General features: G+C 52.2%; 1 protein-coding gene and 1 pseudogene across 4 annotated transcripts in view; one reads left to right on the forward strand and one right to left on the reverse strand.

Moving 5' to 3' along the window:
• LOC311618008 (large ribosomal subunit protein uL22-like) overlaps positions 1-8,605 on the reverse strand; it is a 133,360-nt pseudogene extending 124,755 nt beyond the window's left edge. The window contains exon 1 of the transcript XR_014797040.1: positions 8,024-8,605. The product of XR_014797040.1 is annotated as a large ribosomal subunit protein uL22-like (transcript). The remainder of the gene's footprint in view (positions 1-8,023) is intronic.
• PTAFR (platelet activating factor receptor) overlaps positions 1-19,169 on the forward strand; it is a 26,890-nt gene continuing 7,721 nt past the window's right edge. Inside the window, exon 1 of one of the 3 annotated variants that reach the window (XM_084875059.1) lies at positions 1-352. The gene's annotated coding sequence lies outside the window, so the exon portion shown is untranslated. Of the gene's footprint in view, positions 353-14,715; positions 15,326-19,169 lie in introns of those variants that run through there. The other 2 variants (XM_084875058.1, XM_084875057.1) reach the window with 2 other exon arrangements.

Here is a 19,169-nt window from a genome sequence, read left to right on the forward strand (position 1 = left end):
GCAGAATGAGGGTCAGGCCACTCCTCCGTCCTCGTTCTGTGAAGCCCGGGAGGCTCTGTGGGCTGTGGGGAGCACAAGCCTTGCACACGGAGGCAACAGGCCTGCGTCTGAGGCCAGACGGCTGAAGTCTTGAGACTTCTCTGAGCCTCAGCTTCCTCGCCTTCCTCACCAGCTTTTTGCCTTGCGTGTAAAGATCGGGAAACGGGGTGCCTGGCACCCGGGGGCGCACATGGGGGTGCAGAGTGAGGACTCCCGCTCCTCTCCCAGCACGGTGGGCCCAGTTCAGAAACGGAGTAAAAACACAGGGGACTGAGGACGCCTGGGAGACGTGTTAAAGAGACAGTCCCTGGAGGTGCGGAGTCAGAGTTCAGGGCGGGGGGTGTGTGCTGGGGGGACAGCTGGCCCTTTAATAGCCCCCAGGATAAGGCGGCCAGTGTCCTCACCCCACACCTGTGCTCAGCGGGCAGCCCTTGTTTGGGGCGGGGGGGGGGGGGGCGGTGAGCATAGCGAGAAAGAGCCTTTCGGTGACTGAGCCATCCTTGTCCGCCTTGGTTTCCCCTGGACTCTCTCTGCTCACAGGCCACCTGCCTTGGTGCCTATTAAACATTTATGTCACTGGTGGCCACCCCCACCTCCCCAACCCTCCCTGCCCCCCGCACTGCTATCTCAGAATCTCTCTCTCTCTTTTTTTAATATATCTTATTAATTTTTTACAGAGAGGAAGAGAGAGGGACAGAGAGTTAGAAACATCGATGAGAGAGAAACATCGATCAGCTGCCTCCTGCACACCTCCTGCTGGGGATGTGCCCTCGGCCAAGGTACATGCCCTTGACCGGAATCGAACCCGGGACCCTTGAGTCTACAGACCGACGCTCTATCCACTGAGCCACACCGCTTTTGGCTATCTCAGAATCTCTTGAAGTGGAATCTGAAGGACTCGCTTGTTAAACCTTCATCTTTAAAGAAGTTGTCACCCAGCCCAAGTGGCTCAGTGGTTGAGCGTTGACCTATGAACCAGGAGGTCACAGTTCAATTCCTGATCAGGGCACATGCCCGAGTTGCAGGCTCGATTCCTGATCGTGCAGGAGGCAGCCTAATCAATGATTCGCTCTCACCATTAATGTTTTTATCTCTCTCTCCCTCTCTGTTCCTCTCCAAAATCAATACAAATATATTTTTAAAAAGAAAAAGGAGGTGTCCAACTGACGTGGAGAAAGGATTCGATCCCCAGTTCCGAGACATTAGGCAGGAGCTTGGGTAAATAAGAGGATTTTCGTTTACTGAGTTTCTACGCGGTACCAGGCATCGTATGGGGTATGACACAGGGACTGTGCTGCTGTGACTGACCGGGGTTCAGAGATGCTCAACGGAGGGTCCAAGCTGAACCCCAGAGGCAGCAGTCAGATCCCGGTCCGGTGGATTCTTAGACTTGGTATCTGAGGTTGTCCACCTATCCTGTGTCCCAGTCCGCTCTCCTCTGTGGCCTAAACACCTTGGCTTCCTGCGAAGCCCCATCAGGTGCGGGTGGGGGTGGGGGTGGGGGTGGGGGTTAGGATACATTTCCAGGCAGAACACCCAGAGCTGGAGCTCCAGGTGCAGCCCCAGGCTTTGGTCAGACAAGGCCTTTCTTCTCACTCAGCCCGGGGGCTCAGGGCAGGGATGGTGGGTCTCCCTGTCAGATGGCGGTGGCTTCAGAGGCAGGATTTTCTGTTTCCGGGCAGACTGGGCATCCCTGAGGGCGAGGCTGTCTCTTCCTTTGCTGAGGGCCCGGTGGGCAGGCCAGGTCTCACCCATTGGAAAGTGGCCTGTGGGCAGGCGGCAGTGTGTCCCCGCCCACAGGGGTATCTTTCCCATCAGCTTGGCGCTCCCTGCAGACAGGACTGTGCCCATTGGCACCTGGGCTCCTAATAACAGGGCTGGGAGCTTCCTTAGGTCAGAGCCCATCTCCCCTTCAGACATGAGACCCAGTCTCCCCCTCCTCCGCCCGCCCAGGCCCAGCCCTTCCTCAGAGAGAGGCTGCTCCTCGCACGGGCCCAGCCCTGGGCTGCCGGCTGAGCTGGCGTGCAGAGAGAGACTCCTTGGCTGAACGTGACTGTTCCTGGCGACCTTGGCGTTGGAGCCTCACCCAAGCAGCTGGCTTCTTGGATTTATGCCCTGATCACCCAGAAGAGCCAGCAGGCAGCCCCCCCTCCAACCCCCAATTCCTGCTGCTGAGCTGGGATTGGAGCATAGAGGAAAGTGAGTCACGCACCTGGGCCTGGGCCTGCCCCCTGCCTCCCGCCTCCTCCTCACTCCCTGCCCGGCTTCCTGAGTTCCCGAGAAGCCTTCCAGGAAGCATGCTCTCAGCCGCCCCCTCCAACCCTCCGCTTCTCTGTCACCTCCTGGACCACTGTCCCTGCCGACCTCAGGTAAGAGGCGGTGGGCAGGGTGAGCGGGTGAGGTTTGGCTGCTTGGTCCTGCTGCCCCTCAGTCTCCTTGAGGCTAGCCAGGCTCTAGAGGGGTCTGAGGAGCTGGGTTGTGTCTGACTCTCCTGCCATCAGCAGCCGCTCACGGACACAGAGTCCCCCTTCGTCACGCTCAGACTCAGGGACCTGCAGCACACACAGCCACCGACAGCCATAGCACCCCGCACGTCACACACAACACAGCCTCCCCACCCACGGGCACAGCTCAGGGCCCTCCACGCAACACACGCAGACTCTTGGCGCCCACGGGCACGACCCCTGACCCTTCACTACACGTAATACACAAGCTGTCACCACGGACACGGCCCTCTCAGTGCTGCATGTCACACCCGCAGGATGAAACACCTGTCTTTACAGACACACAACATGTGCACCGAGACACAACGAGCCAGGGAAGACCCTCACTCACTCACTGCATGGAGGCCTATCCCACGTACACACACACACACACACACACACACACACACACACACACATCCATGCAACCATCTGTACGTATCACAGAAACTCCCCTCACGCCCTCACCCCCAAGATGCTGGGGTGCTACTGCTCCGCTGGGGTAGGGGCAGGGGCGGGGCCTAGTTGGCATTACCACCCCCACGTCTCACATTGCCCCGCCTGCCGCAGCCCTGCTTGTGCACTGGCACAAGCCAGGGGCACAGCCAGGGGTCCTGGCCACATCACAGTGTCATAGGAGGGATTCTCTGCCGCTTCAGATGCTCTGGGGCTAAGCAGAAATCTTGCGAGCAAGCTTGCAAAAAGGCCTGTCTAAGGCCAGCCCGCCATGGTGATGTGATTCTGCTCAGGTTGCAAGCAGCATGATCGGCCGGGAAACTCTGACGTAGAGATAAGCTCATTATAAACGATCGGGCGATGGGATTTCTGAGGTTTGGCCGGAGGCTGAGAAGGGACAGACTCCAAGTCAAAGTGGCCCTCGAGGCCATGTGATTGCACTGGCAGTGGGAGCAGATGGTCCCACCTTCAGGAGACGTTCAGGTTGGTGGCCACTTCCCCACGCCCCCCCCCCCCCCCAATCCTGGCTCTGAGCACGCCTGGGCCACGCCCCGGAACATAAACGATCGTATTTAAAATGACCCGGGAGGTTCTCTTCAGGGATAACGTCTGCAAACGCTCTTGCTTATTGGCCTGAAAGGTAGATTTACAGACGGCGTTCTTACCAGGCTCTGAGAACATGCAGGCATTTCAAAGCCGCCCCACAAGTGTCCATAGAAGGGTTTTCTTCCTATTAGTGTTCGTTGTTAGTGTTACACATTCTGACATCGTGACTAAGTTTGTTTCTATGGAGACTCTGAACATGGTGTGTCATTCAACCTGAACTTCTCTACAGGGAAAAAGAGCTTGCTTCCTACCATTTATCGTAGGCCTACTGTGTGTCAGACATCCTGCTCAATGCTTTTGCAAGTATTATCTTACTTAATTTTACAATTCCTCTATAAAGTACAGTAGGGGCCCAGTGCACGAATTTGTGCACCTTGAAAGGAACTGTGGGCTGAGAGGCTGTGCTAGGCAGAGGGGCGGGTCTTGGCCCATCCTCCTCGGCCCAGCCCAGCCCCTCCTGCCGTGGCCCCCAGTCTCCTGTCTGCCAACAGCCCCACTCCCGCTTCTGCCACTCCCACGTGCTGATGGCGCCAGCCCCATTCGCACCTGCTGACGGTGCAGAGTGATTGGGTCCAGCACCAGCAGTGGGTGTGAGTGGGGCAGGTGCTGTCAGTGGGTGTGAGCGGCAGCTGCTGCCCTGATTGCCCCTCAGGAGCAGGGGGAGGGGAAGAAGCCCTCAGGGGTGATTGGGGTCAGCAGCTGCTCCAACCCGCTGATGGCTCCAAGTGTCCAGGACCAGTGCCAGGCACTGGCAGCAGGTGTGAGAGGTGGTTCTGGCGCCGGCTGTGGGTACAAGCAGGGCCTGCACTGGCAGTGAGTATGAGCAGTGGCTCTGGTGCAGCAGCAGGTGCGAGCACTGGGCGGGACTGTGGTGTGTGGGCAAAAAGAATTTTCAGTAACCACCAGAGGCTCGCCCCAATAACAGCGACCTGCGCCCCTCCTTGGTCTGGTGCCCCCACTCACCTCCCACTCACCTGCTCCACCATCCAGCTGCAGCCAATGTTCTGTATACGCCCCCTGGTGGTCAGCGCATGTCATAGTGACCAGTTGTTTGGTTGTTCGGTTGTTTCAGTTATTCCGGTTGTTCTGCTGTTCCGTCTATTTGCATATTAGCCTCTTATTATATAGGATACTCAGTCTCATTTCATAGCTATGGTTCCATGTAGGTCAGAGTGGTTAGGAAACCTGCCCAATATGCCATGGCTGGGAAGCAGCAATGGGGCTTGCATGTAGAGAAGTCTGACACCAGAGTCCACCTCTCTTTTATTTATTGCCATTATGTTTTTACCTTTTAGAGGTAACAAATGCGGACACTGTACGTTCAATGGGTGTGAAAGAACACACAGTGAAGAGATGCCCTCCGATCCTCGTTCTCCAGCCACCTGAGCTTCCTCTCAGAGGTCTCTCTCTTAGCCACTGTGAGAGGGGTTCCAGCCCAAAGGGTTCCCAGAACAGGCTCCAGACTCTGGGGCTTGCTTCCCCGTGCCCTCACCTGCCCAGGCACACAGGCAGCTGCCTCTGTTTGCCCCTGGGGCTCCTTCAACCTAAGCCCCAAGTTTCTTTTTGTCCGAAGTCCTCAGGGACCGCCCTATTTGAGTCCCCTGGACCTGGATCTTCTCCCCTTCTCTCGCTGCCGAGGGCCCTGGCCGCACCCCGAGGGCCCTGGCCGCACCCCGAGGGCCCTGGCCACACCCCCGAGGGCCCTGGCTGCACCCCGAGGGCCCTGGCCACACCCCCGAGGGCCCTGGCCACACCCCCGAGGGCCCTGGCCACACCCCCGAGGGCCCTGGCCGACCCCCGAGGCTTCCTCTCGGGGCCCAGCACGCGATGACGTGGCCCTCTCACGAGCGGGGATGTTCCCCTGAGCAGGGCTCACTTCGCTGTAGGAAGGGCTCAGGCCGGAGAGGGAGAGCAGAGAGGCTCAGCCCTCGCCAAGGAAGGGGAGGATGAGGGAGAAGAGGAAGAGGAGAGAGGAGACTGAGGACTGGCTGTCAGACTCTGTGCTTTACAGACCTAACCCCACTGGGAGGCGGGGCTGCCACCCCACTTTACAGACAAAGAATCCGAGGCTTCAGGCCTGGCCGGTGTGGCTCAGTGGTGGAGCATTGACCTATGAACCAGAAGGTCACAGTTCAATTCCTGGTCAGGGCACATGCCTGGGCTGTGGGCTCCATCCCCCGTGTAGGATGTGCAGGAGGCAGCCAATCAATGCTTCTCTCTCATCATTGATATTTTATCTCCTTCTCCCTTCCTCTCTGAAATGAATAAAAATTATTTTAAAAGAAAAGTATCTGAGGCTCAGCTGGTGCAGTTGTTAAGTGGCAGAGTTGGGATTCAAAATCCCAAAGTGTGAGGAGGACGAGTAAATCGGAAAGAGAGGGAAAGAGAGAGCGAGAGAGGGTCTGAGAGAGAAACCGAGTTGATGATGGTGAGAACGAAGAGGGCATTCAGAGCTGTCGGGCATCGGCTGGCCATCCGAGAAGGCGGTCTCAGCTTTTGTAGCAATCCCCCTCCTCTAGTGACTCTTTATTCTGCTTGTTTGCAGCATTTATCTGTCCCTGTGCTTATATCATCCTGCCTTAATGACTGTCAGTTACAAAACCTTGATATATGATGCTGCATGTTTTTGACGTCTTATTCTCCAAATTGTCTTGGCTAATTCCATGTACACACACACACACACACACACACACACACACACACGCACACACAGTTTTGAGAATGGTATGGTCCTATGCTTATCCTGCAACTTGCGTTTTTAGTTTAGCTTTGCACTTACTGTCCGTGTTGTTGCATGTAGCTCTGTTCATTTGAAGGTATTTGCAGAATGACACCGTAGAAACACACAAATATATATTAACGTTGCCAATGTACCTAGGAAGGATGTGAAGCTTTTCAACTTTACTTTGAAATTAATTTTCGAAATGATGGTGCCATTTTTAATCTCTTCTTAAGAGTGTTATGAAAGTGTCCATTGTTCTACATCCTTCCAATAATTGAAATTGGCAGACTTTAATTTTTTCCATTCTGGTGGTTGTACTTTTTTTTTCTTTTTTTTTTTTTTCCCTTTTCCTTTTTAAAGATTTATCAAATTGATTTTTAGAGAGAGGGAGAGAGAGGGAGAGAGAAACATGGACGTGAGAGTGAACCATCCCACCTGGAATTGAGCCCACAACCCAGGTATGTGCCCTGACCAGGAATTAACCAGCGACCTTTTGGTGCATGGGACGAAGCCCAACCCACTGAGCCACCCTGGCCAGGGCTGGTGGTTGCTTGTTTTAATATGAACTGATTGCCTGAAACATTGATCATATTTTTAATCTTTCTTAGCCTTCAGGCTTTTTCTTCTGTGAATTGCTTACTCCTTCCTTGACCCATTTTTAAAAAATCCTCATCTGAGGGCATTTTGTCATTGGTATTTGGAGAGAATGGAAGGGAGGGAAGAGAGGGGGAGAGAGAGAGAGATTGATTAAGCCTGCAACCGAGGTCTGTGCCCTTGACCAGGAATCGAACCTACAACCTTTCAGTTCTTGTGCTGGTGCTCCAACCACTGAACAAACTGGCTAGGGCATTCCCTGACTTCTTTTTACTGGGCTTGTCTTTAAGTTATTAATTTGTAGGAATTGATATCATATGGCTGAAAATTCTTTGATTACATCTGTTGCAAATATCTTCTCCTGGTCTGTGATTTGCCTTTTACTATTTTTGTAGTATCTTTAGAAATACACAGTTTAAAATTTTTTCCCCCACTTATAATAAAAATAGTATTTTTTTTTTCATTTATTTACTTTGGTATTCATCAGATTAACATAGCTTTACCATTTTAGGTTCCTATTGATCCCCCCTCCCAATATTTTATGAATTACATATGTTTCCCCCCCCCCCCACTGACCTCTCCCTGGCCACCCCCCACCCCCTTACACACACACACAGTTCTAAATTTTATGTGGTCGGATTTATCCAACTTTTCTTTGTTTCTTTTTTAAAAATTTTCTATATCTTAATTTAAGAAAAAATTTTCTTCCCTTATGTCACAAATATATTTTTCCTTCATTTTCTTCCAAAACTTTTAATATTTTGATTTCATGGTTAGGTCTTTATGCCACTGGAACTGAAATCTGGATATGGTGTGAGGATCTGATCTCATTTGATTATTATTTCCCCCTAGTGAATAGCCAGTAATTTGCACCAACGTCTCCTCTTCTTTTATTGGTCTGTAATGACAGTTCTGTCACATCTATCCAGTGTCCATACGTGTGCTCTCTACTTCTGGGACCTCTTTCTGTTTCTGTGGAGTTTGCTGTCCTTTTGTTAGTACTGCCCTGTCTCAACACTGCAACTTTGTAATAAGACTTGACATATGATAGGGAAGATCTGATGATGTGTCCTTATTGTTGTTCTTTTCTTTTTTGTAATAAAGACAACCAACATTCTTTTACTTTTATTTAATTTATTTTGTGCTGAATTTATTCCTGGGCCATAAGTTTTTGTTTCTTCAGTTTCTTCTGAGATATCTTTTTCTTCTGCGCCACCTCCTCTTCCGGCTCGGGAACGGTCTGCTCCTTCTCGGTGAGGACCATCTCCCTGCGGCAGGGAGAGCTCACGGAGGGGCTAATACGCCCGTGAGCCCCGGGCGCTTTGTTCACCTGAATGTGCTCGATGACCACAGAGTCTACATCTAAACCCTCACGTTCAGCATTGCTCTCGGCATTTTTCAGCAGGTGCAGCAAACATTAAGCACTCTTTCTGGGCCGCCGACCTTGTGTCCGGCCCCTCTGTTTTGCCTGGGCGCACCCACCAGCGCCACCGTTGTAACGACGGAAGGGCGCGCACTGCTTCTTTAAGGTGGCGTCCTTCAGACGCTTGGTGGCTTTCCGAACGTGCACGCCCTCGATGGCCTGGGCAGTTTCACGCGTGTTCTTGAAGTGAACGCGGAGATTGGAGCCTCTCGAGTTGCATGATTTTGTGGGGTCCTCGGGGTCTAGCGAATAGCGAACCATCTTCGGAGGTCACCTAGGGCCGCTTTGGAGGAAGAGCCTTGTTGTTGTTCTTAAAGAAATGTGTTGGCTAGTTTTGGATCTTTGGTTTTTCATTTGGAATTTTAGAATCAGCTTATAAAGTTCCTTGAAGAGCCTCTTGAGATTTTCAAGTGCTTTATTATGTGACTAGAAGCCTGGTGCACGAGAGTCACGCATGGGGGGGGGTGTCCGTCAGCCTGACCTGCACCCTGTCCAGTCCAGGAGCCCTCAGGGGATGTCCTACTGGTGGCTTAGGCCTGCTCTCCATGGTTCTCTGCCCTCTGCAGGGCCTGCCTGCTCCCCATTGCAGTGACTCCAAGCAGCTGCCTCCTCCCTGCTGTCAGTCTCCGCATAGGCAATGAGGTTAATTTGCATACTCACTCCTGATTGGCTGGTAGGCATTGTGAAGTGACAGTGAATTTGTATATTTCTCTTTTATTAGTGTATATATATTTTTTTATTAGTATAGATTTTTATTCCCCCACCTTTATTAACAGCTATTGGGGTTTTGATTGGATTGACACTGAATTTATAGATTAAATTGGGAAAAATATGTCTTTATGATATTGATGATCTCATGCATAGATATATTATTTATTCATATAGTTGTGTTTTTTTTTAACTTGATTCTTTAAAAAAATTTTTTTTTATCGATTTCAGAGAGGAAGGGAGAGGGAGAGAGAGAGAAACATCAATGATGAGAGTGAATCATTGATTATCTGCCTCCTGTATGCCCCCTACTGGAGATTGAGCCTGCAACTCAGGCATGTGCCCTTGGCTGGAATCGAACCCAGGACCTTACAGTCCACAGGCCAACACTCTACCCACTGAGTCAAACCAGCTAGGGCCATATAGTTCTTATTTAATTATTTTTCAATTATATTGATAATTTCCTGTATCAAGATAAAATTGCACATCTTGGCTTCCTGAAAAATCATTTGCCCAGATAGTTTCCTTGCTATTATAAACTGTGTCTTTTTTAAAATTGACATTTTCTATTTATTGCTTATTTATAGGCACACCACTGATTTTTATATAGTGAATTTATATCCAGAAATCTTGTTGAAGTTTTTGTTGATTCTAATAATTTGTCCATGACATTACGTTACGTTTTTCTGCGTAAACCATCCTGTGGCCTGTGAAAATGACAGTTTTGCTGGTCTTTTCCAATCTCCATAACCGTTTTTTTGGTCTCATAGTCTTCACAACAGAGTGAGAGGCACTTAGGATGATTCCCAGTTTACAGATTAAAAAGCTGAGGCTCAAAGAAGCAAATCACTTTTTCCAAGTTCACACGGAGAGTTGGTGATGGTCAGAATTTGAATCCACGTCTCTGGGTCTAAAGCCCACACTCTGTTCCCAGAGGTGTTCTTCCGCCCACATAGTCCTCAGCTGCGGAAGAGCAGAGCGGCCTCCAGAAAGGAAGTGCCACGCCCCTCTGCGAGAAGGACAGATGGAGAGGGCAGAGAGCCGTGAACAAGGCTCTGACAGTGTGCAGGAGTGAGCTGGGTGCTGGGGTCCTGGGGTCCCACTTTCAGTTCTGCCACCCACCAGCTGTGTTGCCTGGGATAAATCATCTGCTCTCCTCTAACCTCATTCACTCATGAATAAACATTATGGAGGTGCACCTGCAATGTGCCCGGCGGTATTCTAGACCAGTGTTTCCCAACCTTCTCTCATGATGAGAATCACCTGGTGGAGTTGTTAAAACACAGATTCCTGAATCCCAACTAAGAAGTGCTAAACTAGAATTTTTGAGAACATATAGGTAAAATTGCATACCTAACTTAGTGCTCTGTATATAAAATCTGTCTTAGAGCACTAGTTAAGTATACAATTTTACCTATATGTTCCCCAAAATTCTAGTTTAGCACTTCTTAGTTGGGATTCAGGAATCTGTGTTTTAACAACTCTACCAGGTGATTCTCATCATGAGAGAAGGTTGGGAAACACTGTTCTAGACGATAGAACGTAGTAAGCAACAAGCTAACTGAAACATAGAGGAGTGCTCCTGCTCTCAAGCAACTTACAATGCAGTTGGGAGCCAGATAGTGAACAAAGTAAAGCAGCAAAATATATGGTATGGTAGATGTGGTGCGTTTTCTCTGTGGAGAAAAATAAAGCAGTGTAGGGGCCCAGGTCATGTCGGAGATGGCTGTAGTTTACTGAGGTTATTAAGAAGTCCTTGGGGAGATAAGAGATCAACTGAAGGACTTGAATGCATGCATATAAGAATAATCAATGGATGCAAAACATTGGGGGGTGAGGGCATGTACGGGAGAGGGGTGGGGGCAATGGTAAGACATGTACACATATAATACCTTAATAATAATTTTTTAAAAGTCCTCACTGCAAGGTGGCATTGGAATAAAGACATGGGCAAAGTCTGAGGCAGGAGTGTACCTGGTTATTTGAAGAAGCCAGTGCAACTATGTGGGGTTGGAAGGGGGCGGCAGGGGCCTAGAGGTAGGAGGTGAGGTCAGGCTTTGCAGGCATTCTGAAAGACTTCGTGAGATGGAAGCCACTAGAGAGTTTTGAGCAGAAGAATGATGTGATTTGATGTTTAAGAGGCTCAACCACTGCTGTGCTGAGAACAAATTAAAAGGGGGTGAAAGGGCGGAAGCAAGGAGACCAATGAGGGAGCCACATCCAGGAGAGAAATGACAGTGGCTTGAACCATTGCTATAGCAGTGGAGATTTTTGAAGGTGTCTGTCTATCTATTATCTATCTATATATCTATCATCTATCATCTATCTTCTATTATTTTAACTTGACAGTAAGTTTATATACTTAGTTTAAAATTAAAAATAAATTGGCCTGATAAAACCTGAGTGGACTGCCCGCTCAGTGTGCGTGCTCCAGACCATGTGCGTGTGCACCCTCCTGCAGGAGTAAGGATATTTTCCTGCAAAAAAAAAGTTGGTCTGGCTGGTGTGGCTCCGCTGGTTGGGTGTATCCTGTGCACCGAAAGGTTGTAGGTTTGATTCCCAGTTAAGGCACCTTCCCCAGGTTGCATTGCAGGTTTAATCCCCAGGAGAGGGCAGCCCATCACTGTTTCTCTGTCGATGTTTGTATCGCTCTGCCTCTCCTTTCCTCTCTCTCAAAACCAGTTAAAAATATTTAAAATTAAAAATAAGTTTATTGGGGGAAGGAACCTTTAAAAATCTCATAAATAGCTATTTTTCTGAGAATGAGATCCCAAAAGCATTTTAGAATCCATAAATTCTTAGGAATGTAGAGTTTATAAATAGTCCAGAGTGCCTCAACCTCAGCTGTGTTAACACTGAGAGCCGAATACATTTTTGTTGTAGGGACTGTTTTGTGCATTTGGGATGATTAGCAGCATTGCTGGCCTCTACTCACCACATGTCAGCTGCCCCCAATCCTCCTCCTCTCTCTCGCCAGTGTGACAACCAAAAATGACTTGAGACATTGACAAATGCCCCTAGAAGGCAAAATAGCCTCTGTTGAAAATCACTGATATAGTCAAATGCCCACTTATGATAATTAATTTATCCCTTTAGTCATTCACATACTTAAATTTTCAGGCAATGATTTATTATTTTATATATAATGCTTTTTTCCAACTCAAATTTCTTTTAAAAAAATATATTTTATTGATTTTTTACAGAGAGGAAGAGAGAGGGACAGAAAGTCAGAAACATCAATGAGAGAGAAACATTGATCAGCTGCCTCCTGCACGCCCCCACTGGGGATATGCCCACAACCAAGGCACATGCCCTTGACCGGAATCTAACCCAGGACCCTTCAGTCCGCAGGCCGACACTCTATCCACTGAGCCAAACCAGTTTCGGCCCAACTCAAATTTCTTGAAACCAACTTATGTCAACCCTTGATGTGCATTGTTGATGTTGGCATCTTTGTTGTTATTGCTCTTTTCTGTCATCCGAAAGAGTTTTCCAGGCTACACCATTTTCACTTCTTTCTACAATACATTGCAGGAGATACAGCACCTCCCGTCATATATGCTGTTATATAGTAAGAGGCTACCACAGAAACATGCCATCCCAAGACCTAATTAGCCACCACATAACACCAGCACAGTTCCCTTTTTCATCGTCGTCCTGATCTCTGACATCTAAACAAGTGCTGAATTGCATAGGAAACAAACAACAGCAAAAACCTTTCCTATCAAAACTTGAAAACACATACAAAAGTGCACTTGCCATCAGCCAGTTTCAACAACTATCAACCTATTTTTATTTTATTTAAAAAAATATTTTATTGATTTTTTTACAGAGAGGAAGGGAGAGGGATAGAGAGCTAGAAACATCAATCAGCCACCTCCTGCACACCCCCCCACCCCAATGGGGATTTGCCCTCTACCAAGGCACATGCCCTTGACCCGAACTGAACCTGAGACTCTTCAGTCCACAGGCCGACGCTCTATCCACCGAGCCAGACCGGTTTCAGTTCAACTTATTTTTAAAAATTGAGGTATGTCCTGGATTATTTTTAAGCAAATCTCTGACCAGGAATTGAACCAGGAACCTCTCGGTGCATGGGGCTATGCTCAATCCACTAAGCCACACCTGCCAAAATGATTTTATGTCTCCTTAGTCTCTTATGTCTTTCCATCTGGAACAGTCTACTCCTCCCCCCACTGCACCCCCTCCCCGCCATGTGGTTGGTCTGTTGAGGGAACCAGACCAGTTGTCCTTCGGAATGTCCTTGTCCCACATCCCAGGTTTGACTGATGACTTCCTCCGACACCCTGAAGCTTAGGGCTAGAGACTGATCAGATACAGAACGGAATATGTGTTAAAGTAGAGCTGACAGAACTCGCCAACGGAACGGGTGTGGGTATGAGACAAGAAAAGAGTCGACCTCAGCTGGCTCGCTTACCGATAATGTTGATAATCATCTGCCTACCCACCCTGCTTATTGATAACCTCAAGAGGCACCGCTCTGCAACGGCTACAGATTATCGAAAAACAGGCCGAGCCAACTGCCTTGGACCTGGGCCAGGCTTCCTGGAAACTCCGGCCGCGTCAGGGCTGGCTGACCCCGGAGGTCCCTCCGTGGCTTGCGGTCATTCCTGGAGCGTGGTGGCTGGAGGACGGGGGAGAAGGAGAAGCCAATTCTGGGAAGAAGCATCTGGGTTGGGGAGCAGAGGGAGGGCCTGGGATTCCAGGTGGACATGTTGCTTGAAGGTCAGACTCCATGACCAGACCGTGTCCTCTGATTCACGGTGCCCAAGGCTCAATGACCTTTGCAAAGTCCCTACCGGGGACCTGGGGAGACTGGAGGGGAGGGTGTGTGTGTGTGTGTGGGGGGGGTGTGGAGCAGTTGTGGGCGAAGGAGGTGGCCCTGGGCAGACGTGAGGGGTGATGGGTGATGGGTGTGGGCACCTAACGTGCATGTGGGTGGAGGGAGGTCACAGTTAGAGGGCCTTTGCATGACGCTGTGCATGGCGAGTACGGGTTGTGCAAGCGATCTGTGCGTAGGTTGTTGGAGCGAGTCTGCCTGTGGGTGAAGGGGCAGCGCTGGGGAGAGGGCAGGCCTCTGGCTCTCCTTCTTAGTGGCCCAGGGGAAGGTGCTCTGTGCTTTGAGGTTGGTTTTTGGCTCAGACAAGGAAAAGCAGTGCGTTCCAGCTGGAGGAGGAGGCTGGCCCAGACCCCCCGGGGGAGCTGAGGCTGGACCCTGCACCTGCCTTGCTGGGGGACCCTGGGGGGCCCCGGCTTCCCTCTCTGTAGGAGGGTCTGGAGTGGCTGGGAGCGAAGGGGCAGTGTCTGCTCCAGCGCAGGGCCTGGGGGAGGGCCATGAGGGATGGTGCCATAGAACAGTGGGCAAACGGTCTCAAAGCCGAGGCCGGGAGCTCCGGCCCATCCTGGACGGATGTGCACGCCAGGCCTCCACCCAACTGACTTTGCCACTCACTCCCTCACTCTCCCTCCCACGGACACTCCCAAACTCACTTCAGCTGCCCATCCCTGTTCGCCTCCTGGTCTCCCCCAGCTCCGTGCTGCCACCCTCCTGCTCTGCCACAGGAGCTCCGCGGGCTCCGTGCTTCTTGGCCACCAGGGATGCCCAGCCCGGTCACGCCTCTGGCATGGCGGCCCTCTGAGCTCCTCCTTCTCATCCATTTTATTTTTATGCTTGGCTCCTTGCCCTTTCTGTCATTCTTTCTCTCATTCCCGAGTATACACAGACACGCACACATGCACGCACAGGGACGCACGTAGCCTGCCCCATCTTTTCCTCTGAATTCTCTGCATCTCCTCCTTCTCGGGAGCTGTTTATATCTCCCGTCTTCTCCCTCCAGCTCTCATTTCATCCCCACTCCACTCTTAGTGTTTTCTTGGTCACTCAGTTACTTGTGCCTCCTCTCTCTCTCTCTCTCTCTCTCTCTCTCTCTCTCTCTCTCTCTCTCTCTCTCTCTCCCCCTCCCTCGTGCATGCTTGCTCATTTCTTGATTTCTCTCTCTTGCGTTTCCTCTCTCACCCCAGCTCCCTGGCAGGGTGGCCGCTGCCCGCGCCCCTCGCCGCCCTCACCCTCTGCTCTGAGCCGTCTCCGAGCCCCGGGGCCCAGCTCCAGGTTCCTGCGGCGGCTGGTGGAGGGGCCCCAGGGCCACGGCACTTCCTCCCGGGGGTGACTGGGCAGTGGCTGCTGTTTCCTCATTTCTGCCACTTCCAGACGCGCAGAGGCCAGGCCCGCCGGCCAGATCCCCAGCTGAGCCCCGGCCCGGCGGACAGGTAAGGGTCCCGGCCGGGCTGGCGAGGGGAGGCGCATGGAGATGTCCCCGGGAGACCAGGCCATGCCCTGCGCTGCGCCGGAGCCCACGGCGGTTCTGTTCTGAAGGAACTGTTTAGCATCTTCCTCAGGCTCAGAGGCTCGTGCTTACAAACAGTTTTTCTAGGAAACCCAGCTCCTCCTTTGGCTCTCTGAGGCCGAGGCAGCTGAGCGCTCAGAGACCTCACCGGGAGGCGAGGGAGGCGGCCAGGGTGGGCTGCCTGGGTCCCGGGAGTCAAAAGCCATGTGTTTCACTCCGGTGCGACCGTGGCCGTGTCACACCTCTCTCCACACCTCCGTCTCCTAAAGGGGCAAGTGAGGCGCCTGCCACCTCCCGCCAAGCTGTGGGCCGGGGGCTGTGGGCTGTGGGGTGTGGGCTGGGGGCTGTGGAGTATGGGCTGGGGGCTGTGGGCTGTGGGCTGGGGGCTGTGGAGTATGGGCTGGGGGCTGGGGGCTGGGGGCTGTGAGCTAGGGCCCAGGGGCCGTGGGCTGTGGGCTGTGGGCCGGGGGCTGTGGGCTGTGGGCTGTGGGCTGGGGGCTGGGAGCTGTGGGCTGGGGGCCGTGGGCTGTGGGCTGTGGGCCGGGGGCTGTGGGCTGTGGGCTGTGGGCTGGGGTCTGTGGGCTGGGGTCTGTGGGCCGGGGGCTGTGGGCCATGGGCTGGGGTCTGTGGGCTGTGGGCCAGGGGCTTGGGGCTGTGGGCCGGGGGCTGTGGGCTGTGGTCTGTGGGCCGGGGGCTGTGGGCCATGGGCTGGGGTCTGTGGGCTGTGGGCCGGGGGCTGTGGGCCGGGGGCTGTGGGCTGTGGGCTGTGGGGTGTGGGCTGGGGGCCGTGGGCCGTGGGCTGTGGGCTGGGGGAGAGGCGAAGGAGCTGATGGGGTGATGGGTGTGGGCTGGGCACTTAGGAACTCACCGGATGTTCTCCCCGGGGTCGGGGCGATGAAGATAACCAGGTGCCGTCAAGGGGCCAGGCCCACCAGTTTCCCCCATTGGACCCAGGATGCTGGGCCAGGGCACAGCTGGTGACCCGCCCCGCCCCCTCCCTCCGCTTTTCTCTGGCGGGAGGTGGGCCAGGGCTGCGCCCAGGCACTGGGTCCCCTGGAAGGAAGCAGGGAACCTGCAGAGTGTCTCTGAGAGACAGAGGGGCCGAGGGGCAGAGAGGACCCCCACTCAGCAGCCCTCCCCACGCCCTCCGTTCTGCAGGAGGGGGACCCCGGGCCCGGGTTCGGAGCTGAGCTCAGCGGGCTGCCCGGAGAAGCACGTCCAAGATAACGGGCAGGTCCCCTCGCAGGGCATAGAGTCCCTTCAACGACCGAGTGTTTTTCAGTTTGCCAGACGCTTTATCACCCCCCCACATCGCACTTCCTTTTCTCAACAATGCTGAGGTGGGAGTGGCACTCCATTGTGCAGATAACGGTCAGGAGGCTCAGCGCCCGCTGGGGTGGCCCTGCGGGGCTACAGCCCAGACCCCGTCCCAGTCCTGCCGTTCCTCTGCAGCCCCCTGCGGCCGCTTCCGAGGGAGGCCATGGGCCGGTGTGGTGCCTGGCTGGCTGGTTTGGCTCTTCATCCGCTCATTCATGCAGCAGACATCTTTTTCTGAGGTGCGGGAAGGGGAGAGGAACTCACAGCTGTTGAGCAGCAAGCATGGGCCCACACTGCATCGTTCCCTCTTACGACTACTTGGCAAAGAAGGTTTTGGGATCGACATTTTGCTAATTAAGGGAGGCTTGGAGAGCCAAACCTCAGCTGGTTCAGAGCAGAGCCTGGCGCAGATGTGGGCTGGGTGGTCCCACAGGGTGGGGTGGGGGCCCGCAGGCCCGGAGCTCCCAGGTGGGGAAGACGACATGTGATTCCTGGTGTCACGTGGGGTGTGCCCTGCGCGGGGAATCCCGGAAGAGGAAGAGCCTGCCCACTCCCTCCTGCCTGCCCTGCCTGACTTCCAGGAAGCAGAGAGGCAAGGCTGGCTTAGGCAGATGCCAGCTGAGCCTCTGGGAGCCAGGAGGAGAGACCTAGGCCAGGCTTGGGGCCCCCCAACGTCATCAGAATGTCCTCGTCCAGCTGAGTGAAGGCTGAGTCTTACAATGTAACTCACATACCTGGGGTCAGGTGGGCCCCCACGAAACGGGGAACTGGGAAATTCTGGGCCCAGGCCACCCCCATCCCTGGGGCCCCAGACCTTGACTTCCCTCCAGACAAGGAGCTCTATTCGCCCGCCCATCGATATGCCTGGTGTGGCCCGAAGGTCCTTGTACCGGACACCAGGGAGCCAGCGCGGAGCCACCAGAGGCCGTACACTTGCCCCTTCACTGTCCCCTCCAAGCCCCCCGCTGCTGGGAGAAATTGTAATGGGACCACTGCTCGAGGGGAACCTTTAGATGGTGTGGCCATCGGCCCGGCCAGGGCACAGGTGTCAAGCATCGGGAGAGATGGGGATGGGAGGTAACCTCCTTATTGAGCACCTACTGTATGCCAAGCACTTGAGAGGTTTATCTGCCTCTAAGCTCAGGACGATCTTGTGAGGTTATTGCTGATATTATTCCCATTTTACAGATGAGAAAACTTGGACTCATTGAAGGGACATGATTAAACTGTGGTGTTTTAGTGGCCCCAGGGAATCTAAGAACTGGGAGTAGCTGAGGCCGGTGTGTAAGGTTTGAAGTGAAGGATGAGGGACAATGTGACTGTGTGTGTGTGTGTGTGTGTGTGTTTAGTAGCTATTTCTCTCTGGTGTGTGTGTGTGTGTTTAGTAACTATTTTTCACTCTCTGTTGTGTGTGTGTGTATTTAGTAACTATTTCTTGAGTGTTTGCTGTGTAAGAGGCCCTATACTATTGAAACACCAGAGGCCTTGCATCCAGGGAAGTCCCAACCCAGAAAAAAGAGAAACCAACAGCCACGTACTTTGTGTTTGGGGACCACAGGTGGCAGCTTGAACCCTGGCTGGGCTAGAGAAATGAGATGAACAGCAGCCAGCATTCACTGAGCTCTGATATGGACGAGGCATTTTCTGTTTAATCCTTACAACAACCCTGTGAAGGGTTAAGATTGTTTTGGCTATTCAGGGCTTTTGAGATAAGATTTCACATGAATTTTATAACTTTTTTTCTATTTCTGCAAAAAATGCTATTGGTATTTTTATGGGGCATAGCAATCTATAAATAGCTTTTGGTTGCGTGGACATTTCAATAATATTAAGTCTGCCAATCCATGTTTTTCACTTGATTTGTGTCTTCTTTAATTCCTTTCACCAATGTCCTGTAATTTCCTGGGTGCAATATAAGTATCAGTGTTTTCTGATGGTCTTAGGCTCTACAGCATTGGTGTTCAACCTGTGGGTCATGACCCACAGTTGAGAACTGCTAGCAGGGTCACCTAAGACCATCGGAAAACACAGATACTTACATTACGATTCATTAACAGTAGCAAAATTACAGTTATGAAGTAGCAACGAAAATAATTTTATGGTTGGCGGTCACCACAACATGAGGAACTGTATTAAAGGGTCGCGGCATTAGAAAGGTTGAGAACCACTGTTTTAGACCCATTTAAAAACCTTCATTTTACCAAGGAGAAGACAGAGACTCGAGTCATGGGGTGAGGTTAGTGTTTGGATCAGGATTTGATTCCAACTCCAGCAATTCCCAGCAGCAGTGAGATGGATCCTACAGTCCCTCCCTCCCCTTTGCCCCATCCCATTTCTGAATCTGGGGAGCAAAGGTAAACGCAAGGTCCCAGGTCAAAGGCATATCTCTCTGGGGCCACATAGCACCCACAATTCCTGCCCTCAGGTCTGTGAGCGGCTGAGGTAGCCAAGGGGTG

The sequence above is a fragment of the Pipistrellus hanaki genome (assembly GCF_964339955.1).
Source record: "Pipistrellus hanaki genome assembly, chromosome: 2".
NCBI classification, from domain to species: domain Eukaryota; kingdom Metazoa; phylum Chordata; class Mammalia; order Chiroptera; family Vespertilionidae; genus Pipistrellus; species Pipistrellus hanaki.